Raw genomic sequence first — 27,206 nt, 5'->3', positions numbered from 1 at the left:
ACCGATGTTCAACAATTGATCGGTCCAAACCAGGCATCTCAGTATAATCCCAAGCAAAGCAATCTTTATATTCCTTTAACAAATCAGTTAACTGTTGCTTACACTCAGAACTTAATTTAGCACTAATAAAAGTAGGTCTAGGTTTATCACCACTACCTATGTCTACCTCTACTAGATCATCGGCCGATGTGAATCCCCGGCCTAACTTTCCATCATCGGCGAACCTATCCATTAAAAACCTTCGTCAGAACCGACTGCTTGGATCGGTGGAATTTCATAATCGGCAACCTTGAGAAAATCCTTCTCCCAAACTTCTCCTGAAATAAACCTAGTTCTTTCATAGGTGTCTGCCTCTGCTGATGCAATAACATAGGAAGAATCTCCCGAGAAAATCTCAATCTTGTCACCTACCCACTGAACCAAGCACTGGTGCATGGTAGACGGTATGCAACAATTGGCATGAATCCAATCTCTTCCCAGCAACAAGTTATAAGCACCTTTTCCACTGATCACGAAGAAGGTTGTCGGCAAGGTTTTGCTGCCGATGGTCAACTCAACACATATTGCCCCCTTAACTGGAGGCACGTTGCCCTCAAAGTCTTTGAGCATCATGTTGGTCTTGGTCAAATCTTGATCCCCTTTTCCAAGCTTCCGATATACCGTATATAGCATGATGTTGATAGCAGCTCCACCATCAATTAAAATCTTGGTCATTGGCTGACCATCCACCCTTCCTTTGACAAACAAAGCCTTTTAGATGTTGCCTTTCATCATCGGCAGGCTTTTCAAAGATGGCTGTCATCGGATCCAGAGCCAACTGAGATATTTGGTCGGAAAACTCCAACTCATCATCACTGGACGGCGCAAGGAATTCCATCGGCAACATAAATACCATGTTGATGTCTGCTGATGTCCCTTTCCCCTTAGGATCTGATTGTTGCTGATCCCCAGACTGGCCAGAGTTCTCGACCTTTCTTAATTCTTCTCGCCTTTCGCGCTGCAGCCTTCTCTTTTGTGTCCTGGTCAACCCTTCTGGACACCATGGAGGGAGCTGTTGCTGCCTTACCGATGGGCGATGGTTTTCCCTTGACTCCATCCGGTAAGTATTAGTGTCCCTGCAGAAGATGAACTCATCGGGAACCCGCGCATTAGCCATCTCTTCAAGTTCTTCCTGGTTCCTGGGAAAATATTCAACACGATCGCCGAGCCTGTCGTGCACACTGAGCCTGCCCCCCAGCCGATCATGAACGGACGTTCTCCCCCTAATCGGCCCATTGAATCACCGATCATCATCGTGATAGCGTCGATCGGATCTGTCATACCGATCATAACCATTGCATTCAGGACAATCTCTGACAGTAGGAAGCTTGATATTTTTCTCCCAACAATGGATGAAGAACGGACAATTCCAGTGATCCCTATGCCGATTCCACTCCTGTCGGCGTCTTTCTTCTTCCCGACGATAGTCCTCTTGCTGGCGCCGATACCGATCCTCACGTTGCTGCCAAGTTTCCTGAGGCCTTCTCTGAGTTATTACAATACCGGATCGGGGAGGCCTTCCTAAGTTAGCTCCCTCCTGGATCAATCCTTTTCCTTTCGCATCGGCAGTAGTGATCTGATGTTGAGGATCCACCGATGCACTTCTTTCGGTTGCTTCCGAGGTTAAGACTTTGGCCTTTCCCTTAGCATCCAGCATGTTTGTTGGGAAAGGATGTTGATCAATCTTCATCGGCTTCTGAGTTTTAGAGTTGTCAAATTTGATCCTCTCAAACTCTATAGCCGATTGCAGCTGTTGTCTAAAAACTTTGCACTCATTGGTGTTGTGAGAAGTTGTATTGTGCCATTTACAGTACTTCATCCTTTTTAACTCTTCGACTGATGGGATTACATGATTAGGTGACAATTTGATTTGACCTTCCTAAAGTAGAAAGTCAAATATCCTATCAGCCTTAGTGATGTCAAATGCGAACTTTCCTGGCTCCTTGTGCCCAAAAGGACAAGACATCAGCTTCTTATTTTTTACCCATTCTGCCAAGCCGATGACTCGTTCCTCATCAGAATCCGAGCTCGTTGCCTCATCAACAAACGATACCTTTTTGTTCCATGCTCTCTTGGGCTCAAAAGGCTTGATATCTTGATCAGAAATTCTCTGCACCAAATGACTTAAGATTTCAAACTCCTGAGATGAATACTTGTCCCTGATATGTGGCAACAAGCCCTGGAAAGCCAAATCGGCTAACTGTCGATCATCCAGAACCAGGCTATAGCATTTGTTCTTGACTTCCCGTATCCTCTACACAAAACTTTCAACCGATTCATCATTGCGTTGCTTCAATTTGACCAAATCGGTGATCTTCTTCTCATGGACTCCAGAAAAGAAGTATTTGTGGAACTGCTTCTCTAGATCGGCCCACGTAATCACTTAGTTGGGAGGTAACGATATAAACCACGTGAAAGCCGATCCAGACAATGATGACGAGAACAAGCGAACCCTTAACTCGTCCCTATTAGCAGCTTCTCCGCATTGGATGATGAACCTGTTGACATGCTCCATGGTTGATGTATCATCCTGCCCAGAAAACTTGGTAAAATCTGGCACTTTGTACCGATTTGGATGTGGGATTAAATCATATGCGGGAGGATACGGTGTCCGATAAGAGTAAGTGTTAACTTTGGGATTTATCCCAAATTGGTCTCTCATTACTTCAGCAATCTTATCGGCCCAATAAGCATCGGCATCTTGCCGATGAGGCAGTTGCGGATCCGGCATCTGTTGGAAAGCTTCCACGTGTCTATGCGGCGCATGATCTGCATGGAACATTGGGTTAATTATTTGGCCACCCATTTGCTGGCCACCAAACTGTTGCCCGCCGATCTACTGTCCGCCAATCTGCTGTCCGCCGATCTGCTGTCCGAGATTCATCGGCTGGTTGGGCAATCCCTGATTGTGGAACCCGGGGTAGATCTGGCCTTGTTGAAACCCTATAGCCTAATGATTCTGTTGGGACATTTTTGAAAAAACTTGCTGTCCAAGCCATCCACTATTAACGTTCATCGGCATAGGTCCTGCCGATGACTGGTAATTGGGCATCATCATTGACTTGACATACCCTGGCTGAGTCATAAACCTCTGTTGTATCAGCATTGAGTCTGCCGATGCGTTAGGCATCTAGAACGTTGGAGCTTGAGAATTCCCAGTGTAAGGTCTTGCAGTAGTAGTCGTAGTATACTGGGGACTCTGATTCATCGACATATTTGGAGGTGCCGATGCTATAGGAGCCTTGCCTCTCATCTCAGCCGCCTAAGATGTGCCAGGTGTCCTCAACAAGTATTCCGGAGGCATACCGAAACCCCACCAATTAGGAGGACGGGCTGACCCTGACATCGCCGATGCCAATATATCTGTAGTAAGCTTAATCTGCTCATCTAAAGTCGGTGGATTAGTTGTCATCGGCGTAGATTGTGCATTAGTGACTCCTAACGTGCTTGGAGGAACAGCAGTTTCTGTGCCCACAGCGGCTGTAGCAGCCGATGGAGCTGTGACCACCGGTGATCTTGGCTGATGATGAGAGGGGCCCACATAATTTGGTGGCAACTGTCCTTCCTTAAAAGTTCTAGCCACGGCATTGAAAACCGTATTGGACAACACACCAGCTTGATTGATCAAAGCACGGTTAATAGCATTATCAACCATGTCTTGAAGTTTACCAGGATTGGCATCAAAAGTAACCTGCCAAGGCATCGGCAGTGCTTCCTTCTGGATCACTTCGCCGCTCCTACTGATACTGAAGGATCTCAAACATTGCTGCTTGTAATCCTCCATGGCTTTCGCAATAGCTTGCTTCTGCTCATCCTTGAGATTGGCTTCCGTCACAGGGATGACATTCTCCTAATCAAACTCAGTAGTCGACATGTCGATCTTGATCTTAAATCAGGTCCCACCAGGCGTGCCAAAAGATGTGTTGATGGAAAAGCTAGATCTGCAAACACAAAGGGCTAATACCCGATTTCAAACGTTAAGGCGTGCCAGCCGATTTGACCTTACTATCGGCAAAGGTGATAACTCGAATACTTTGGTCCCGACAACAGCGATGCACCCGGATGCCACGGCCAAGAGGTATTCACACGGAACTTGGGAATACGCCGAGCTTAGGTCGACGAACTCCGAAGAACTCGTAACGAAAAAGGAAAATATGACAAAGTCGTCGAAAAAGTAGATGCTGCAATATGAGTAAAAACTTGTGTTTGATTGATTGATAGATGTCTTGATTACAAGGCCCTAGGGTTTACATTTATACCTTGCTCAAAGAGCTACAACCAGACACGACTAGGACTCGAATTCAAAATTAAACAGAATCCGTATACAAAACGATCTAGACAGCTAAGGAAAACATAAAACTATTCTCCCATGACAAACTGGGACGCCACCATAGACCAATCGGCAACCTTCAAGACTTCCTTCCGTATCATCGGCAGGCTTTCCATCGTAGTCATCGACAAAGGTTAATGCTGGTCATCGGCATAAACACATCACCATCCAGGGACTTAGCCACAATCGGCTGCCTCCTCATCGGTAACCATCCTCATCGGCAATTCTCCTGCAGACCAGTTACTGTTACCCTATCTTGCCGATCTACACTCTTCCGATCCTGGGTACGTTTCCAAAAACGGTGTCAACAAACCACCGGTGGGCTCGGTGATTCTATATAGTGTTCTCATCTACATGCTTTTGTCGGAGGATGTCACTTATGCTAGCAATGTATTGGAACTTATGTCATTGTAATCATTTGAAAGCTATGTTGTTTTCTAATCAAATTGGAAAATCCAAACTTGTATTATTATTTGTGAACTCTTTTGTAATATTATTTCCGCTGCAAATCTCCGTGTACGTGATGTGTATTTGCTTAATCATGCGATCTTGGTGTAAGGTTGATTTACCGAGGTCCTTCGTGACACTCGGCAGACTACCGGGTTTATATAAGTGAGAGTATGTGTGTGTCAACATGTTAAACGGGGACAGTCGTACTTAAACTTGTATAAATTGGACGGTTCTGTCATAGGCAAGATCCTTGTGCCGGCTGGCACCTTGACGGTGGCCTCCTTCTTGGCTGACGGTCCCTTGAGAAGTAGGGGCTGCGGTGTGTTGACACTAGCTAACACCACTTAGATACTAGGTTGTCATCCCCAGCATGGTGCCAGAGTGTACAAAGGTATTTATAAATGTAAAGGCTCTCTAGAAAATAATCTATTCTATCCGCAAGCGCACAGATAAAACACCTCATTGTAGCATTTCACCAGGATTAGTATTCCAGGTATCGTTATTTATAATTTTGCTCAAGGGATCTCAAGAATATGGAATTAAATCAAGGGACAAAATCTATCAAGGCATAGACTAGAGATAAACTTGCAAGAACATGATTACTAATGAGAAACTCGTCACACAGTCACTTACTTTAGCAGGGGGTAAACCATAAAGATAATGATAATGAATTATAAGTTCATGGGTAGATAACACAACGATTAGAAAATAGACTACTCCTCATATATGTAGGTGATGTCGGATTAGCTAGAGAATGGATTCTAAGTTATCTACTAACTACTAAGTCATAATCTACTCTAGTTATCTACAAGATCATATATAGCATAAAAGACTCTTCATTCATGTATAAGGAACATTGATAAAGTAAATCAGAACATCGCATGACTTACTCCACAATACCGGTTCTGCCTGTCCTATCAACGGAGGGTGGACTATATAAGAATCAACGAAGTTGTCACTATCGCGAACTACCACACGACTCGGCCAATAGGATACATTTGCAGATAAATAACATCTAAGCACCACGCTCACATGTGATCTATCACCTAACTCCCTCGCGTCAAGAGCTAAGCGCTTTGCAAACTTATACATAAACTCATTATCAATTAGAACTATATCAAATATAGAACTAGAGCAAACTAAGAACATAATAATTAAAGACATAATGCAATTAGAACAATAGAATTAGAGAAAGATATGAATAATACCAATCTTTATTACCAAAGATCCGAATCCAGAGCGTAGTGCTCTACTTCTCTAATTGCTATCTAATCAAACCTCTAAACTTGAAGGATTAGGGAGTAGCTAATTCTAATTCTCTGTGGGAGAGAAGCTCTAAACCCTAACTTTGATGGCTACCTCTGAATAATGATTTCTCCTCTTCTCCTCCAGGGGCCAGGGGGTCTGGTTTTATAGTCCCCTCAAGTGAACGTGAGCCATTGGATCAAACCGACATAGATTGTATGGTTTAGATTGATCCTTTAGGTCGGTGGAGTCTTGCCCCGAAGCAGAGTCCTGATCCAACTCCTGGCCAGGGCGGGCGCCCAAGGGGGGTGGGCGGGCGCCCTGCCCCCGAGCCCGAATCGCTTCCCGTTCGTTCCCGTGGCTTCTGGATCCTTCTAGATTGAGGAAAATTGCGCGGCACGTAATTATCTCGTTGTAAACATGACATGTGGGCCTTCTCTCCATATTATCTGATAAACCCCTGCAGAAATAGATAAACACCAAAACTCGTGGAATTCTGTTAGATAAAACCCTAATTCTAGATGTTTGTTTCATATTGATCCTTTTTCATGTTTATTTGATTATTAATTTTAGTACTTAAGGACCGTCAACAAACTCCCCCAAGCTTACCCTTTTGCTCATCCCTGAGCAAACAGCTAAACTTAGACGAATCAGAAGTTGCTTCGATGTTTTCTTTCCTGACAAGCACACATGCTTTTACATAAAAATTCTTCCAGATTAAAGTGAAGTGTTATGAAGTTTAGTACCTACACTTAAGTCTTAAGTAATCGAAAGACAAAATAGTTAAGTCAAGCACTATCCCTCTTGTCTATACTTCACCTTTGTTCTAGAGTTTTTCATAAGTTTTCAAAATAAAACTCAGAGTTCCCAGCAATGATTCTCTCAAGTCTCTCTATATGTGGTATTTGTGGATCCTTACCATGATATCACTTACCTATAGCTAATGGAATATTTAAGTGGAGCTCATAGGAGTGAAAAACAGCTCATACATATGTTGTCTAATCGAGCCATGGATCCAAAGGAACTCAGCATATAATTAAATCAAGACGTGCATGTGTGATGGAGTAAATGATTGTGATGGTGAAAATGCATAAGTGATAATAAAACTTACTTCTCATTGCTCCTTATATTGCTATCTCTTCTCTTCTTTGATCTTTGCTTTGGGAGAACATGGGCTATCTTTTTCTCTCTTTTTTTTTCAGGTGGGTAGTAGATACCCCTAATTCTACTGTCGGACACTTGTCCATTTTTTCCGCTCAAGTGGGCATCTTTGTACCCCTAATTCTACTCCGGACACTTGTCCATTTTTACCTCTCGTCTCACTCTTTTTCTTTCTTTTCCGAGGTTCCGGGCACTTGCCCCTTTTTATTTCCTCGTATATATTTTTTTTTGCATAACCCATGCCTCTTCTGCATTGAATCTTTTTAGAGAGAGAGAATAACAATACTTGGGACAATGAGTGATAATATTTTTTAGCAATTTTAATGATTGATGATGAATGCTGTGGTAGATGTGTGCAAGTGAATATCTTAATTTAACCATATGAAAAGCTCCTAAGGGTCTACACAGCTCGATCAAACTCAATGTAAATATAGTAAAATATGTTATAGCAAGTATGGCTGTGGTAGGTAGTTTTGTTATGCTAGGAACTCATCATGTGATTTGTAAGTTTTCAAAATAAATCTCTAGAACTCAGTGTAGTAGGAACAAGATAAATAGCAGCTCAACTTTATATCATGCCTTTCTCTTACCTAGACTTTAGTGTTATGCTTCCCAAAGATAGTAATTTCAGTTTTAGTAATTCCTGGAAGAACTCTAATATAAAAGCTAGGTACTTGTAAGTAAGCAAACAGAGCAACTGTTCATCATTTCCATCATGCATATTTTTGGTCTTTTTATTTTTTCTAGAGATTAAACTTAGCAGAAAAAAAAGCACACTTATCTACACACTCTTTTTATTTTGTTTTCATGTTTATAAAGTGCAGTAAATTAAAGCAAGAAAATATTTATTTGTTTTTCTAAGTTTTTTCCTTTTAAGATAAAATAAATACTAAGACAGAATAGAATAAATAAGAAGAGCAAATAGAAACTTACTTGATAAATTTAGGGAGGAACTCCCCCAAGCTGGATGTTGCCGTCGGTCTTACCCGATGTTCCAGAACCGCATCATGGTTGTGATGTTGTCGTTCATTGTTGTTGTATCTTGTCTCAGCTCTTCTACTGCAGCGGCATGGTCCTGGTTCCATTTTTGTTGCTCTTCCAGGAGTCTTCCATGTTCTGCTTGCGTGTACTGGATGTCGAGGAGGGTGTTGTCGGTACGAGTGAAGAAAGCACCGGCCTCTTGATAGTAGTCATTCGTGAAGGCGTAGGAGGCGTCAGAGTATCGTCCTGCATCAAATTGGGGCGGAGGTCTGGATCCTGAAGCTCCATATGGATCAGTGGAGTACCTGCCCGTATGAAAAGGCGGGTTTGTCCACTGGTGATCTTGGCTCTCCGGCCATGTCTCCTCTGTTGGCACTTGTGGTTGCGCATGTCGAGCCCATGGGTCTCGAAGGACTCGTGGATTGTAATCGCAATAATGCAGGTGCGTTGCTTCTTCTGGTCCAGGGTCAGCTCCATACCAAGTGCGTTCTCGGTGAGTGGTTATCCTTTCAGATGCCACTCGCTGTGGAGTTCTCTGGTTCACTGGTGTTGCTGCAATCTCAATCAAAAAGTTTTGCACAGCGTAGAGGCCAAGGTTCGGGTTAGGTAACCGAATCTTGCCTTTATCATCATATAGCATATACATTATATTCCCCTCTTTCTTTAACATCCGAGCTTGTCTAAATGTGTCATAGCCATGATAAATTCTTAATTCTTCTATGAAGTCCAACGATGAATTTTCTAGTAAGTGAAGATTAGTGGCTAGACGAGTGATAAGTGAAGTACATCCTACTGGTCCCTGCAGACTAGGTATACTAAGCCAATGTGAAACTAATAGTGTAACAGGTGAAGTGGGTACTTTACTAATAGCAGCATACAAAAGTTGTAAATCTCCTACTCTTACTTTCCTAATATCGTCACGATAGAAAAGATTGTACCCAAGCCATTTGTGAAACATCCTAAGAGTGGGGTGTTCCATGTCACTGGTTCGGGCTTGACTATAAAAATTATCTCTAGATATTTCTCTCCAAAACTGGTGTCTCTCAAAATTGGGTAAATCGGAGTCAATGTTCAGGACGCATCTTGAAGAGAAACCAAGATGGTCACTCAGCTCTCTCCAAGATAACATAATTTCCTGTTTAAACATCCGAAAAACAATTCCCCGCTCATAGTATTGTAAGGTGCAAAGAAATTCGAGGGTGAGAAGACGAGAACCCAGCTCAGTTATATTCCAAAAATTTGTCCAACCCATCATCTGAAAAATTAAGTCAAATTCAGTGTCCATACCTGTTTCTTGTAGTAGAATTGGATCGATAGTAGGGGTGTGAATGAAATCTTTGTTCTTCAATTGCTGATAGACTTCCTTCTCTCTTTGGGTCTTCAGTCCTAGGTCTCCTATCTTGAGAAGGACCTTGACTTGCTGACCTGATGAAGATGATGGAGCTTGTGTGGGTGTCGGGTCGACGCTCATCTCTGATGGCTGTGAGGAGTGTCGGGATTAACTCCTTGTTCCAGTGTTCTTGATAGCCTTCCCTGCATTCTTCACCTTCTTAAACATCCTGCAAACAAGAGTTGGCAAAAACACAACTAGTGGAAAATGTGAGATAAAATGTTAGTGGTCAGTTGTCCGGAGTGTCAGTAGTCCAGGGGTTAATCGTTCAACACAACTATTTTGGTCAGTTGTCCGGAGTGTCAGTAGTCCCTAAACAACTTTTACTTCCGCTTAGACAACGGGATCACTACTTGCTAGGTGATAAACACTCTCTCTAAAGAACTCCCAACCTTCTCTTCCACTCTTCTCTTTCTTTCTACTCTCTTCTCTCTACTCTCTTCTCTTCACTACAAGAACTCCTTCTCGGGAAACTGAGACTTGTGTGGTTTTTTGGAGTGTTTGTGTGAAGAGAAGGGGAGCTGGAGGTGGCCTTTTATAGGAGGAAAAAGGGACAGGGCGGGCGCCCTTGGTAGGTGGGCGGGCGCCCACTTGTCATGCCCATCCTGGGTGTGCCTCCTCCACTTGCTTCCTTGCTTTGATCTCACGCAGAATAATGTTGTGTTGGTAGTGGTTGGACGGTGGAAAGATGTCAGGTGAGTGGAAACATATTGGTGGATGAAATTATGTGATGGGATGTATGTGAGGTGAAGTGTATGACATGTGGGACCCAAGGAGTGTGGGTCATGCTTCTAGAAGATCAATATAAATAAATATAATGCAGGAAAATCTACGAGAATTAAAACTTATTGAAAATGATTATGGAAAATATTTTTGTGCCTCCACAATAATTAATAAATATGGGTTGTTACACACCACGAATATTATTTATATGGAGCTTTTGATTATTATAATAATGCTATGAATATATATGACTAATGCAAGAATTAATGAATTTAAATATGAGAAAATTAATAATGCGGATAAATACCGATTTACCTCCCGGCGAGGGTTTGGGATTTTTAGGTCCCCCAAGCTGGACCTCCAAATCTTTTAATCTTCTGAGTTTCCTTCCTTCGGAGATGGTGTCTCCAGTGGTTCTTCATAAACTTCCTTCACTGTAGAGTCTCTCTCTGGTCTGGGTTTGAATGTGAAGTGTTCTTCTTGACCGTTTATGTTGAACTTGATTTCTCCTTTCCCGACATCAATGTGGGCATTGGCAGTGCTCAGAAATGGCCTTCCAAGGATGATGGACACTTTTGAGTCAGGACTCATGTCCAGTACTACGAAGTCTACTGGCACCAGGAAATCTCTGATCTTGACTGGAATGTTCTCGGCGATGCCCAACGGGTGTCGAACCGATTGATCCGCTAGTTGTAGGCACATTGATGTTGGTTCTAAGGTTGCATGCTCAAGATTTTTGTAGACTGACGCTGGCATCACACTGACACTTGCTCCTAGATCACAAAGTGCATTGTTGAAGTGTTGGTTTCCGATCGAGCAATCAATAGTGGGACATCCGGGATCTTCCTTCTTCTTTGGTGGCTTATTGGGTTTTCAGATGTGTGTTCTTTTTCTGTCAGCTTGATAACCTCAGTGGTGGGCAGTGGTCTCTTCTTGTTAAGAATATCTCTGATGTACTTTGCATATGTAGGTACCTGTATGGCATCGAGCAGAGGTATGTTGACATATAATTTCTGAATGACCTCTACAAACTTACCAAACTGCTCATCCGACTGCAGTCATCTGTTTCTTCTGGGAAATGGCAAATAGTTGGTGTCGTAAAAATCTTTCCCCATTTCTCCAGTTCTTGGTGGTTGGAGCAGATCTTCTGCTTCAACTGGGCTTTCTTCTTCTATCACTGCTGGTTGCACTGGTGCTGATGTTCTTTGTTTCTCTTTTGGGTATGGTGGATCTCTGGTGGCTTTACCTCCTCTAGTAGTTACATTCTTTACCTGCTCAATGTTAGTAGCAATAGGCAGTGCAGCAGCTATCTTTATTAATTTAAGCTCTACCCTTTTATTAAGAGTGTTTTGGTCATCAAAGGCAGTTAGTAGAAAATCCATTTTATTGTGTATATCTTTTAGAGATGATTCATTTGTATCTAGCCTTTGTTTAACTTCATCATTAATTTTGGTTTGTTGAGCAATTATCTCTTTTAATGAAAGTTGCTTAAAAGTATTACCTGAATTCATACCTTTGCTATTGGGTTGACTCGAAGTTGGTTGATATTTGTATACTGTCTCTATGGCCCTTTGATCTTCTTTGAACTTGGCCCTCTGGTCAATCCAATGGAGCAAATTTTCCATCTTAGTTGATAATGCATTTACTTCCTCTGGTATTTCTTCAGTTTGATGACATTGTTGAGCTTTATCTTGGAACCAGCTTTGGTTTTCTGCTATCTTATCCAAAAGTATCTCTGCTTTTCCAGTTGTAAGCTCCAAGAATGATCCTTTAGCAGATGCATCTAGGCACTCACGAGCCTTCTGGGTTAATCCATGGTAGAAGGTCTGCATAAGTAACCATGTGGCCATTCCATGGTGAGGACAATCTGATATGTATCCTTGAAAACGCTCCCATGCTTCTGAAATGGCTTCTTTCTTCTGCTGTTGGAAACTGACAATATTTCCTCTTAAGGCAGTTGTTTTGCCTATAGGGAAAAACTTTGATAGAAAGGCATCTGACAAGTTCGTCCAGTTGTTGATGTTATCTTGATGAGTGTAGAGCCACTTCCTCGCTTTTCCTTCTAGTGAGAATGGAAAAAGGCGAAGTAGTATGACGTCTTTGTCAACTCCGTTGATGTGGATTGTGCTTCCAATCTCTAAGAAATTCTGCAAGTGTGCACTGGCATCTTCATGTGCCTTTCCACTGAATTGTGTAGCTTGCACTAAATTGATGAGACTTGACTTGAGCTCAAACTCTGGTATTCCTTCTTCTACTGCAAATCTTGGACCAGTTGGAATGTTGTCAAGACTTGGAGCAGAGAATTCTTGCAAGGTCTTTTGTGCCATAGCTTCAGCAATTGGTAGCTAGCTTCTTCTTCTCTAGATTGCTTTGGTTCTAATGATGAAGAGTTGAATGTACCCAAAGTCAATCCTGTTATACCCTGTATAAAAATGTAAACATAGAAAAACAACAGGGTGAACCTGCCAAAGCAGAGGTGCCTTGTTATGATTTCTCACTTAGTAGCTGTTTTTATGCAATTATTTCTCTATAGTCTAGTCTAATATTTTATATGAATAACCTTGACTGATTTTCTGGCTTTCCTTAATATTACCGTTTTGTTCCCTTTTATGACTTATTCCTGAGACTCATATAATTCCTAAAAATCCCCGGCAACGGCGCCAGAAATGCTTGTTGACACTAGCTAACACCACTTAGATACTAGGTTGTCATCCCCAGCATGGTGCCAGAGTGTACAAAGGTATTTATAAATGTAAAGGCTCTCTAGAAAATAATCTATTCTATCCGCAAGCGCACAGATAAAACACCTCATTGTAGCATTTCACCAGGATAAGTATTCCAGGTATCGTTATTTATAATTTTGCTCAAGGGATCTCAAGAAGATGGAATTAAATCAAGGGACAAAATCTATCAAGGCATAGACTAGAGATAAACTTGCAAGAACATGATTGCTAATGAGAAACTCGTCACACAGTCACTTACTTTAGCAGGGGGTAAACCATAAAGATAATGATAATGAATTATAAGTTCATGGGTAGATAACACAGCGATTAGAAAATAGACTACTCCTCATATATGTAGGTGATGTCGGATTAGCAGAAATAGATAAACACCAAAACTCGTGGAATTCTGTCAGATAAAACCCTAATTCTAGATGTTTGTTTCATATTGATCCTTTTTCATGTTTATTTGATTATTAATTTTAGTACTTAAGGACCGTCAACACGGTGGTGCGGTGAGAACTGGTTGAGCATGGTAGGATTGGGTGGAGCTACGCTGGCGTGGTGGCATGGCTGCTAGATGTCGCTCTGTGTTGGCCGGGACGAGAGCGTAGGCATCGGGGTCTTCCTTGTGCTTCTTGTTGAGGTCGAAGGGGACGACTTCCCAATCGTTGTGGAACTCTTCGGCCATTGGAGCAGCGAGGAACTAAGCAAGCTCTAATTGAAGAAGGAGAGAAGGCTTGAATAAATTGATGTTGAAAACTGACATCAGGGGTCTGTTTATATAGGGGTCAAAAAGTGCCTCTAGGGTTTGCTCGGGCTACTCCCGCCGCCATGCATGCGAAACTTTCCATCTGTATGATTATTTAGTTTACCATAAATGGGTTTATCATGACGGAGGAAATCAAGACTGAGAGGAGGCAGGGGCTGGGCGCCCGCCCTGTGCATGGCCCCTCTGTGGGCCCGCTTCCTCGAGCGTGCTTCTAGATGTAGACTTTATTCGAAAAACATATACATGGCCAAAAAACGTCAGATTAAAAAGGTCGGGCTCTAATTCTCCATGGGAAGGTAGAAATGGATCATGTCTATTCTTCTAATTCTTTATTGGGATCTAAAAATAATTTAAGACATTGACCATTTACCTTGAATAACGTACCTTCGTCATTTTGAAGTGTGATAGCTCTGTGGGATGATGAATTGATTACCTTGACTGGTCCTTCCCATTTACTCCGGAGTTTACCATGCCCGAAAAGCTTCACCCTAGAATTAAAAAGTAATACCTTATCTCTGGGTGCGAACTCCTTCTTCTTGATCCTCTTGTCATGCCACCTTTTGACTCTTTCTTTGTAGATCTTCGAATTGTGATATGCTTTCTCTCGCCATTCTTCCAATTCTGATAGTTGCATTCTTCTATAATCTCCAGCAACATCTAGGTCCATATTCCATCTCCTTATGGCCCAATGTGCTTTGAATTCTAGTTCAACAGGTAGGTGGCAAGTCTTCCCGTACACCAATTGGTATGGGGACAATCTAATTGGGGTCTTGTATGCTGTCCGGTATGCCCAGAGTGCATCGGGTAACTTGTCCTTCCATGCCGTTCCCATCTGATTGACTGTTTTCTGAAGAATATTCTTGATTTGCTTGTTGGAAGTCTCTGCTTGGCCACTTGTCTGAGGATGGTAGGCGGTAGCGACGTTGTGACGGATTCCATGTTTTGATATATAGTGCTTGAAGTGTTTGTCGATGAAGTGGCTCCTCCATCACTTATCACTACTCTGGAAACTCCAAATCTTGGAAATATAATTTCTCCAAACATCCTCTTTGAACTGATGTTGTCGGCGTGCTTGCAAGGTAGTGTCTCTACCCACTTGGTGTGGGGGCATAAACCCCTATACCGTTACGGCTAGACTTGGGCCAGGAGGCTTGGCCCATCACGAGAACAGTCCGAAGCTTGATCCAACTGCTCAGAGTTTTGCGCAAGGAAACAGGATGTGGAGATCAAGCCGGATTCTAGTCGGTTAGAATAGGAATTGATATCATGCTATCTATGGCAATTGTAACCGACTAGGATTAGTTTCTAAATCTGTAACCCTGCCCTCCGGACTATATAAGGAGAGGCAAGGGACCCCCCTTAGGACACATTATTCTCTCAACACAAATCAATACAACCAGACGCAGGACGTAGGTATTACGCTCACACGGCGGCCGAACCTAGATAAAAAGCTCGTCCGTGTCTTGCGTCACCATCAAGTTCGTAGCTTGCGCACCGTCTACCGATAAACTACTACCGTGGGTATACCCCAAGGTAGACTGCCGACTAGCTTTCGTCGACAGCGGCACGCCAGGTAGGGGGTGTGCGTACAGCTCTCTCGGCAAATAAGATGGTCATCGTTCCAGCTTTCGTGGCCGTGCCCGAAGGCCTCACGTTCACCGTCGGCCAGATCACGTGGACGACTCACGGCGGCGGTCTCACGACTACGGCTTCGGAAGAAACCCAGATTCGGTCTGGGACGACGGTGGCGTCGACTCCAACCACACCGACACCGAGCACTCGACCACCGCTCCCTCGTTACAAGGGAAGGAAGGTCGACGGCTCGGATCTTTTCCAAGCCCTTGATCGCGCCGACCTCAAGCTCCTCGAAGCTTCCCGGCTAGTAGATGGGATCTCGCGCTAGTCTGATCAAGACGCGCCAACGGACTTTTTCGACTCCTGCCGGCCAATCGTGTCATCACACACGAACGGCTGGAGACGTCTCTGACAATAACTTCCACCCCCTCAGGGCGGTCCGTTGAACTCAAGGTAGGCCCAGACCAAAGTTCCCCTTACGGGCTAAACAACTCAGCCATTTACTACTCACGGCACATCAAATCCCTTTTCAACGGGGCGGGTTGGTTGCCAAATGGAGCAGTCAACCAGATCATCACTATGTCAACATGGTGACGATCCGAGAACTACCGGACGGCCAGGCTGCCAGCACAAACTCCAGCACCGGATCCGTTCCCACCGAGGTTATAAACTCTGAGGACGAAGACTACGACCAGGATTTACCACCGTACCCTCCGGGTTTCTCTCGCTTCCCAGTCTTTCTGCCCCGGTGGGGAGATCTCGTCTTCAATGTCAGCGGCGACGAACCGGTCGTCGATGGAGAGACAGACGAGCAGAGGCAGCTCCGCAAACAGCGCAATGCCGACCGCGCTCGGTGATGCGCGGACAAGGAACGACAACTCCCGCCGCATAACCTCAGTGATGCTTTCGACATGGTCAGAGATTAGCAAGTTTACAAAACGCCAAGTGCTAACGTGGTTGTTGCTATGGCAAACCTAGACCGACTCCCTAATACTCCCGAGTGCCAGGGGGTCCGATCTAGCGTACGAGCACATCTGATCGCCACGATGGGACAGACAGCCACCTTACGCAAAAGAGTCCAAGCTATCTCCTATGCAGAGGTCTCCTCCGACCAGACTCACCGCACCCGGACCTCACCACAACCCAGCAAGCACCACTATAGCCGCTCCCCCAATAATCGTCGGAAGGGTTCACGGCGTGACAACGGTGGTCGGGACGCCGGCGGCTACCGCGAGCAGAATCGTGGGCATGGCCAGGAAGTAAACCAGGACAGGGATCCACGATACAACATCCCTCCCAAGGACGCCCGGGACCGCATCAACAGACGCGCCACGGAAAGAGCGGTGCACTAAAACCTGCGTCGCATTGAGTACGATGCCACGCACGGTCCTCCCGGCCTGAGACAATTTTCCTCACACCTTCGCCAGGTCGTGTGGCCCCGCAATTTCAAGCTCGAGAAACTCAAAAAATATGATGGCAAGGAAAACCCAGAGAACTGGATCACTCTCTATGAGATTGCAGTCCGTTCAGCAGCAGGAGATGAGCACGTCATGGCCAACTACTTTCCAGTCATCCTCGACCAAGCTGGTCATCAGTGGCTCCTGGGCCTGCTCGAGGACTCTTTCGACTCTTGGGAAGAATTGCACCAAGCGTTTATCAACAATTTCATAGCTACCTGCGAGTAGCCTGGGAACAAGTACGACCTCGAGAGGATAAGGGACAGGAAAAACGAGCCTCTGCGCGATTACATCCGACAATTCTCGGATATGCGCCTTAAAATCCCAAAAATTTCTCACGACGAGGCCATATCTGCTTTCATCAAAGGGCTACACTTCCACGAAGCACTAAGGAACAAGCTACTGCACAAAAGGCCAACGACGATGGTCGAGCTCCTTGCCACGGCCAAAAATTACGCCGACGCCGATGACGCAGAAAAGCTCATCCGGGACGATGCGAGAGGTCCCGACCAGCCTCCTCGACGAGACGACAGTCGTGGTCGTTTCGACAACAGGAACCATCGTTGCCCCGACAACCGCGACCACAGAGAAGGTTGGGATAGGCAGCGTGACAATCGTGATGACTTCAGAGGCAAGCGCCCTCGCGACCACGACCACGAGGTGAACACAGTCAAGCGTCCCAACGGGCGGCGGGACTACCAGGAAGATTACAACAAGACGAAGGGACCATGCCAACTCCACCCTAAGTCTAATCACATGATGGAAGAATGTCGTGTCCTCAAAAGCATCTACACGCGGCGGGCTGCTCAAGACGATCCCGCCAAGAAAAACGGGAAACAGGACGGGCGCGATCACGAAGACGAAGATGAGGACCAGGACAGGGACCCACGACACCATTATGTCAATCCCACTGTTGACGGTTCTTAAGTATCAATTTTAATTATCAAATAAACAAGAGAAAGGACCAATATGCAACCATCACCTAGAATTAGGGTTTGATCTGACAGAATTCCACGAGTTTTGTTGTTTATCTATTTCTGCAGGGGGTTATCAGGAAATAAGGAAGAAAGGCCCACATGTCGGGATTACATAGAGATATCAACGCACCGCGCAATTCTACATCATCTAGAAGACTCCAGAAGCCACGAGACCGAAGCGGAGGCGAAGCTGGGCCAGGCCCAGGGCGCCCGCCCCCTGCTGGAGCCAATTCAGGACTCCTTCGCTCGGGATATTCCACCGACCTATTGGATCAAGAAAAACATAGTACCACCTCGGCTATCGACCCAAAAACGCATAGAAGGGGAGGACTATATAAGTGAGGCTCCCCTGGCCCCTGGAAGACATGAAGAAATTATCATAGAGACTGAGGGGTGCCCTCGAAGGAAAACCTCTTCTCTAATTAATATTTCTTTTTAGGCTTAGCAATCAATGTAAGGTAGAAATAGATCTTCTAGTTTCTACTAGATTGAGAGAGATAGAGTGGAGGTATAGAGTGGAGGAAGCCCGGCCTGTCGGTGTCTACTCCAAGCTTGTACCTGCGGGATCAAGTTCTCCTAACCCGAAGCTTGCTCCTAGGATTCTTCAGTAATTCGAATTCTAAATTCTAGTAAGTTCTTGTTTTATTGTTCTTATGGTTTATGAGTTTACTTTAATCTCTTCGCGTAGAGTTTAGAGTAATCATTGCTGGCGTAAACGTGGTGTTTAGGCTGGGGTACTCATAGATATTCCCTGACTAGCTGGACCGTGGTAGTAGTGAGGAACGTGACAATTCCGAGCTACCTTTGTAGATCACATCTCGTTAGCAGGAAGGATAGGGTTATAGGTGCGGGTTGAACATCCTTTGTGGTGTCTAGATTCCGTTAGCCTCCCCATTAGAACAGTAGATCATCCTTACCAAGGTTAGAAGGAGACTACGGTTGCAGTCTTCTCTATTTATCACTCACATCGAAAGACATTCTTTGTGCCTAAAGGGATAGTAGCAATAGATTTGGTTAGTCAGATGCACCCTTTCTCCCAGTGGTAAAAATATAAATACGATACTCTGGAAAACCTCCCGGGTGAAATGCTCACCGATATCCGTGCGCTTGCGGATCATTTCCTTATTGCGTTACCAAATATCAACAAGCATTTCTGGCGCCGTTGCCGGGGAGAAAGACGGTTTGCTGAGATAACTTTGAGTCTTGCTATTATCTTGTATTATACTTTTATACTTTTATTCTTTTATCTTTTTATCTTTATGGATAACTCAAATTCCATACCTATTATTAAATTCTTTGCACCTTCGGAGACCAGCCATAGACCATGGGAGTCAACACGTCCTGCCCCTAATTATGATCTGTGTCCGGAGTTGATTGCAATAGGTCAAAACCAACCCTTTTCTATAGCTGAGGTCCTATCTTTTAATCAAGAAGATAATGCACTTTTAGCTACACCTAGGGAGTCTTTTAATCTTTCTATAAATTCTGGTTTAGACCTAGCCTTGCAAGACCATGTTTTTCCTAGATATTTTCACATTGGTCTTAATCATATAACCTTTGGTAGAGTCTTTCTTTCTTTATCTATTAGTAAAGGAAGGTATGTCTTCATTCGTGGACATCCTTCTTGTACTAGTCTTCATAGAAAAATCATAGAGATAGAGAAGGAATCATCTCCCATACAAGGAGAGGAAGTTTCAATAGCCGATTTCCAAACATTTCAATCCCATAATTCGGCTATCCAACCCATCCTTGAGCCTAATAATCTCTACTATGCTCTTGAACCTCCTGATAATCCTATGAATCTCTCTAGACATCCCATGCATAAGAAGGAGGATCGAGAAGAGCAACATCAATGGCTAGAGGGCATTAAAAATCCATGTGCTATCACCATTGAATGGATAGATAAAACAAACTTGAGAGACAATCCTAGAGAAATTTTAAGCATTCATGAAGAATCATCCTTGGAGTTTAAGAATGAGAGAAACAACAGTGAGCATGGAAGTTATTTCATAAATACCTCACCTAGTCCTTGCTCATATAAAACATCTCTCCAATCAATTTGTCTCTCCATCCTTACCACATTTGAGATCTCCAACCCCCTCTCCCTCTACATTTATAAAAACTTTAAAAGAGCGGTTGTCGATGCATATGTTTATAATAAATATTGCAGATCTCGTCGAGTTAATTGATGGTTTCCCAAGGACAAGCTTAGTGTCCTAAAACAAGCACTTATCAGATTATAACATGAACTTCTAATTACTTGCAACATTGCCTTGTGTATTGAGCATATAAGATAATTGTAGAAATATTCCTTCGGGTATTCTTGTCACTAACCTTTCTAGGATTGAAGCAAGAAGACCGGATGAATGACAAGCGCAAGGTATGCCCAACCAATCAACATGCAACATTGAATTAAATTCATCCAATCTTGAATTTTGCAAAATTCAAGCTTAGGGGAGTACTTCACATAAAACATCCTTTGCCATGTTGCTATGTTGGTTACCTTTGAGACATGCTCAATTTGTTAAATACTAATCACACTACTTCATCTCCACTTAAGTAGATCTCTATAAATGCCATCACGCTACCTTTGTTTATCCTAGTAAGTGTTAGTTTGGAAGTACTGCACATACTTCTATTAGCTTTTAAATTAAGCATGGTGCTTAGGTTAAACAGCCTTCCTTAATCTAATTAGACATGGAGTCTAGTTCGGTTATCGAACTAAAAATTGCTTGTGTAGACATTGGTATATTTTGTGGGACTAACCCCTGCAGGAAAACTTTCAATATCAACCTGGGAAGTCCTGAGATAAACTCACATTGGAGATAAACAAAGTGACACATGAAGTTTAACAATTTGCACAAGAAAGACGTAGCTCATAAGAGATGATCCATGGAGGGAGCCACAAACACGATGCACAACCGCTAGAAAGGAAAGCTTCTACAAAGTGATACTGTACCATCACTCTTCAAAGGTAACATCTTAAGGTACTTGACTATCCTTTTATAAGTTTCTCCTTGGTTATGGCGTTCACATAAATAAAGAGACAAACATGTATGATTTATAACTCTAAATTAACCAACCTAACTGATTCAACATGTTTAGTCCCTTAATCTTTGTTCTTAGTACTACCTTCGTAATCCCACGCTCCTAAACATATAAGCTAATATGTTGCACATTCAATCTTTGGAAGATAAAAACAAAACATAAATATAGATAAATTATCTTTCCATTAGGTTGAGCCATCTGATCTAACAAATGTTTTAAATGCTACACTCATGATCCATCAACTTTGTCTTGTTCACTATGCTTAAGGTTAGAAAAGAACAAATACACTTTTGGTTCTGTTGGTGTTTTCCACCAACAGAGCCCATGCACTTGATCTCTGCCTTGTCTCTATGAGCAGGACACATTTTGAGAAACGTGAAGGCGTTTTACAACTCCCAGATTCCATTAAGTGAAGAACCGGGATCTACGAGCACAAACACAATGGAGATCAGACACTTAGTTTCCCAAAGGAAATATTAAAGAACCTCTGTGTCCAAGTTGGTACCTTGTACGCTCCAGCAAACTTCGTGGTGGTAGAGACTGGTACTGAGGAGAGGGCACCCATTATCTTAGGGAGGCCATTCCTAAACACCAGAGCTGTCATCTACGCTAATGCTGCCAAGATCAGTCTCTACATCAAGGGGAAGAAGGAGACTTTCCTTCAAGAACAAGACTACATAAACTTCAGAGCAATCCCAACATGAACCAAGGAAGAGGACCAACAGGAGGAACAGGAACAAGCAAATGTGGACCGAGTCAGCTAAGATGGTCACTGCAGCTCAAGGAGGTCAAGATCGTCGACTCAAGTCACCTTTCTTGATCAAGAAGGACGACCCTGGTGTTCCAAGAATCGAATGCACAATCAACAGATACTATTTTTAGAAGACACTCTACGACACCGGACCTGACGTCAACATAATGGCCGCAGTCACTTATCAGCTCCTGCATGGAACCATGCCCCTACAACCAATATATATTTAGCTCCAGATGATTTTCAGAACATTGATATAGGAGAAGACGAGTACGATCCACCCATCATCCTTGGAAGACCATTCCTCAACACTATCCAAGTTATCATCTACATTGGAACCGGAGAAGTCCACGTGTATTTCGCCTCTGAGAAGGTTCGCCATTACTTTAATGATTCTAACTATATAGTTGAAGATTCTAAGCAGGTCAGGACAAGAAGAAGACGACGCAACCGCAACCAGAGGAGGCAAATCATCAAGGACGGATGGGCAGACTACGAAGGAGAAATTGTAAGGTCAGAAGACGTTGAGTTTAAACAGAATTATCCAGAGGAGACCGAAGCACCAAGTCAGGTGTGGAAAATGAAGATAACTATACATGAAGAGGAGGCGCTGCCGGAAGTACCGACTACGCCACCCAATGAACCTCAGGATAATTGAGAAGGAGGAGAGTCCCGTTCGGAGGACTTATAAACACCGAACGCCTTGCTAAGAGGTAAACTTGGTAGTTATCCTTTCCCTTTCAATTATTTCAAGTAGTTCACTTAGTTAATTAAGTTCTAAACAGAAAGTAAAAATGTGAAAAACAGTAAGCCCCATGTGAGGATACGAGTGGCATAAAACCCATAAGTACATTCACTGTGGTGACATAAAAATAAAATAAAAATATTTTTCTGCTTTATAAAATAAAAATATAAAAACAGGGAGTAATAATTATTAAGGAGTCTCAATATGATAAAGGCTAGATATTTATGCTAACACTTAATTAGTTCCACAAGCTTTGTTGTCTATTTGAGCTCCACGGAATCTAAGAATCAAGAAGACTGGCAGACGGAGGATATTCTAATCGCTGTCACAATGCTGCTGACTTTCAAATACACCTCTGCCACCTGCTAGCTACATCAAGAGAAATTACGTCAAAATTCAGCTTGGGGGAGAGCACCCCATTTATCTCGATAAGTATTTCTATCTATCTATCTCTATACTTATATTCTTTTAGAATATAAATATACATAACTATGAAAAACCAAATAAAGATTTTATGCTTATATATATATGTCTTTTGCTTAGTGTGTTTAATAAATAAATAAAGTGGCTATGCTAATCTGTATCTAAATAAAACTCAAGCATGGAAATGATGAATAGTTGCTCTGCCTAATTTGCACATTTTAAGTTCTCTCTCAAGTTTAGACATAACTGTTATAATTTAAAGCTTGCTCTAGACCTAAACTTGTGGGATGAAAACTTGATATGGGAAGGTTGAGCTGCTGTTTATCTGTTTCTAGAGATGCTAGAATTCTGGAGAATTTTATCTTTGGAAATCTTTAAAATGTGGCATGATGAGTTCCTGTATGATGAGAGTTTAAATTCCTACCACAGCCATATATACATGCTTGCTAGACTTCGAGCCACACAATTACTTTTTACTGCTTATGAGCATTGAGCGTGGTCAAGCTGTGTAGACCCTTAGGAGCTTGTCATGTGGTTAAATCAAGATTCACTTGCACGTTCACTCACACATGCTACTTCTACTCCGGAAGTACCATCCACATATATCCATACATTTCCATCTTCAAAATCACCCAAAAATATTCTACTCCTAATCCGGGAGAGAATAGCCAAAAATAATTTTGTTCTTCCTTGTGTAATAAATGCCTCAAGATCAATAAAGAGTATTATTATTATGTCTTGTGTGTCTCTACTTTATTTTTGTGCAAGAAAGCAGAAAACAAGTATGGGGGAGATCCCTCGACATGCTAAACACACTCCGACTACACCACTCCACGATTCAGGTACACACTCTGCACACTTTACTCTACACATATATATATTTTAGATTATGCAGAATATTGTTCCCGACATGATAAAATAAAAAGATTAAAATATTTCTAATCATGATTAATCTCAATCTGTGATATTTCCTGAAAACTTGCAATTAGTATAAAATCATTTTTTAAAAAAAAAACCTGTGTTACTTAAGTCAAGATGGAATATGTGATGGTAGAGTATGAAGTTTCTTATTGTTGATATCATTGTTGCTTGGAGAATTTATTTCAAAATGTTCAAATTCCTAGCTACCATCCTCAGTGTTTTATATGCCTGATAAAACTGAAATATTAAATATGATTATAAAAGCTATCTGCTCTGTATTGAGTTTGTTCAAAATGAGTTAGACCCTTGTTGAGAGATTTATCATGCTTCTAAGATCAAGACACTATTTCAGTAAGATTCACTCTTCCGAAGTATTATTGCATTAGAGGCATGGGCTATGCAAAAATAGAGATATTTCGAGGAAATAAAAAGGAGCAAGTGCTCGACAACCTCGCAGAAAAAAATGGACAAGTGTCCGGCAGTAGAATTAGGGGTACCTCGGTATCCACATAAAAAAAATAAAATAAAATAAAATAAATGATAGCCCATGGTCCTTCTAATAAGCAATATGCCAGCAAGAGTTGACAAAGTTTTTAATTTCCAAAGTCTTTGATCTAAGAGTATGACATTTCCCTCCTCGGATCCCGTTTTGATCAGGCAATAAATCCAAAATAAGTATGCTTGAGAATTTTTGCAAAATAAAACAGCCTCAGTGAGATATATATATAAAAGATAATGAGTGATCTGAGAGAACCGATGAGGATCAAAAGGTATGCTAACTTTCTTTCAAAAATATACAAAAAAAAACTCCAAGTGACAGGATTGAGAAGAAAGGATCTCTACTCTTATACTTCCCTGACTATGGTACACAGTGGAATTTTTTAACACCCTACAATTGTAAAGAGAATGTTTCAAATGTTTACCCCAGATATTTTTCTTAACCATCCTTTTCTCGAGGACGAGTAAAAGCCTAAGTATGGGGGTATTTGTTGACGGTTCTTAAGTATCAATTTTAATTATCAAATAAACAAGAGAAAGGACCAATATGCAACCATCACCTAGAATTAGGGTTTGATCTGACAGAATTCCACGAGTTTTGTTGTTTATCTATTTCTGCAGGGGGTTATCAGGAAATAAGGAAGAAAGGCCCACATGTCGGGATTACATAGAGATATCAACGCACCGCGCAATTCTACATCATCTAGAAGACTCCAGAAGCCACGAGACCGAAGCGGAGGCGAAGCTGGGCCAGGCCCAGGGCGCCCGCCCTGGAAGCCTGGGCGCCCGCCCCCCTGCTGGAGCCAATTCAGGACTCCTTCGCTCGGGATATTCCACCGACCTATTGGATCAAGAAAAACATAGTACCACCTCGGCTATCGACCCAAAAACGCATAGAAGGGGAGGACTATATAAGCGAGGCTCCCCTGGCCCCTGGAAGACATGAAGAAATTATCATAGAGACTGAGGGGTGCCCTCGAAGGAAAACCTCTTCTCTAATTAATATTTCTTTTTAGGCTTAGCAATCAATGTAAGGTAGAAATAGATCTTCTAGTTTCTACTAGATTGAGAGAGATAGAGTGGAGGTATAGAGTGGAGGAAGCCCGGCCTGTCGGTGTCTACTCCAAGCTTGTACCTGCGGGATCAAGTTCTCCTAACCCGAAGCTTGCTCCTAGGATTCTTCAGTAATTCGACTTCTAAATTCTAGTAAGTTCTTGTTTTATTGTTCTTATGGTTTATGAGTTTACTTTAATCTCTTCGCGTAGAGTTTAGAGTAATCATTGCTGGCATAAACGTGGTGTTTAGGCTGGGGTACTCATAGATATTCCCTGACTAGCTGGACCGTGGTAGTAGTGAGGAACGTGACAATTCCGAGCTACCTTTGTAGATCACATCTCGTTAGCAGGAAGGATAGGGTTTATAGGTGCGGGTTGAACATCCTTTGTGGTGTCTAGATTCCGTTAGCCTCCCCATTAGAACAGTAGATCATCCTTACCAAGGTTAGAAGGAGACTACGGTTGCAGTCTTCTCTATTTATCACTCACATCGAAAGACATTCTTTGTGCCTAAAGGGATAGTAGCAATAGATTTGGTTAGTCAGATGCACCCTTTCTCCCAGTGGTAAAAATATAAATACGATACTCTGGAAAACCTCCCGGGTGAAATGCTCACCGATATCCGTGCGCTTGCGGATCATTTCCTTATTGCGTTACCAAATATCAACACCCACCGACGTGGTCCACTCTATCTTCGGAGGCAAAGTTTCCATCGAGTCTAAGTGAGAGAGAAAGGTCCTAAAGAGAGCCTACCTCAATGTGGACAGCACAGATGGTCTGGTCGCCGATCCAAAATTTCCTCCCTGGTCGCACAGGGAAATCTCCTTCAGCAGGAAGGATCAGTGGGCCGCCATCCCAGAGCCAGGATGTTTCCCTCTAATCCTAGATCCTTGCATCAACAGCATCATATTCGAGCGCATGCTCGTTGACGGGGGAAGCTCCATTGACATCCTTTTCCGCAACAGTTTGCCTGCCCTCAAGATAACCCTGGCACAGCTAAAACCCTACGACGCCCAATTCTAGGGAGTCCTGCCAGGTCAAAGTTCAGTACCTCTCGGATAGATAACACTGCCTGTCCAGTTCAGAACGTCCGACCACTTTCGAACAGAGTTCGTCAACTTTGTGGTCGCCGACTTTGATGGAACTTACCATGCAATACTGGGCCGACCATCGCTGACAAAGTTCATGGCAGTTCCACACTACTCATATTTGGTCCTCAAAATGCCACAGAGAAGGGTGTCTTAACTGTCAGGGGCAATGTCTACACCGCATACACTTGCGAGGATGAAAGCTTCAAGATCACCGAAGTAATTGACCTTTCAATCCGCATGGCAGAAACAGTAGCCCAAGCTGCACAGGTCTCACCCGACCAGCTCCGACTACCCGAGCAGGAGACTGCAATTAAGAATTCAATGTCCAAAGAGCACAAGGAAGTACAGCTGGTCGACGGCAGCCCCGAGAAGACGGCCCTCATTGGGGCCAACATGGACCCTAAATAGGAAGACACGCTCGTCAGGTTTCTAAGGGACAACGTGAGCGTTTTCGCATGGAAACCCGCAGACATGCCCGGCGTCCCACGAAACCTGATCGAGCACTCCTTAAACGTCTCGAGGACTGCAAGACCCATCAAGCAAAAACTGCGACGGTTCACTCGTGACAAAAAGGAGGCTATTAGGATGGAAATAACACGGCTTCTAGCAACCAGATTTATTAAAGAAGTGTATCATCCCGATTGGCTCGCCAATCCGGTTCTTGTACGCAAAAAGAATAATGAATGGAGAATGTGTGTTGATTACACTGATCTCAATAAACACTGTCCTAAAGATCCATTCGGTCTCCCCCGCATCGACGAGGTGGTCAACTCAACGACCGGATGCGAACTCCTCTCTTTTCTAGACTGCTACTCTGGTTATCACCAGATCTCGCTAAAGGAAGATGACCAGAT

Source organism: Sorghum bicolor, chromosome 1 (assembly GCF_000003195.3).
Source record: "Sorghum bicolor cultivar BTx623 chromosome 1, Sorghum_bicolor_NCBIv3, whole genome shotgun sequence".
Classification (NCBI taxonomy): Eukaryota; Viridiplantae; Streptophyta; class Magnoliopsida; order Poales; family Poaceae; genus Sorghum; species Sorghum bicolor.
This window is presented reverse-complemented; position numbering follows the sequence as displayed.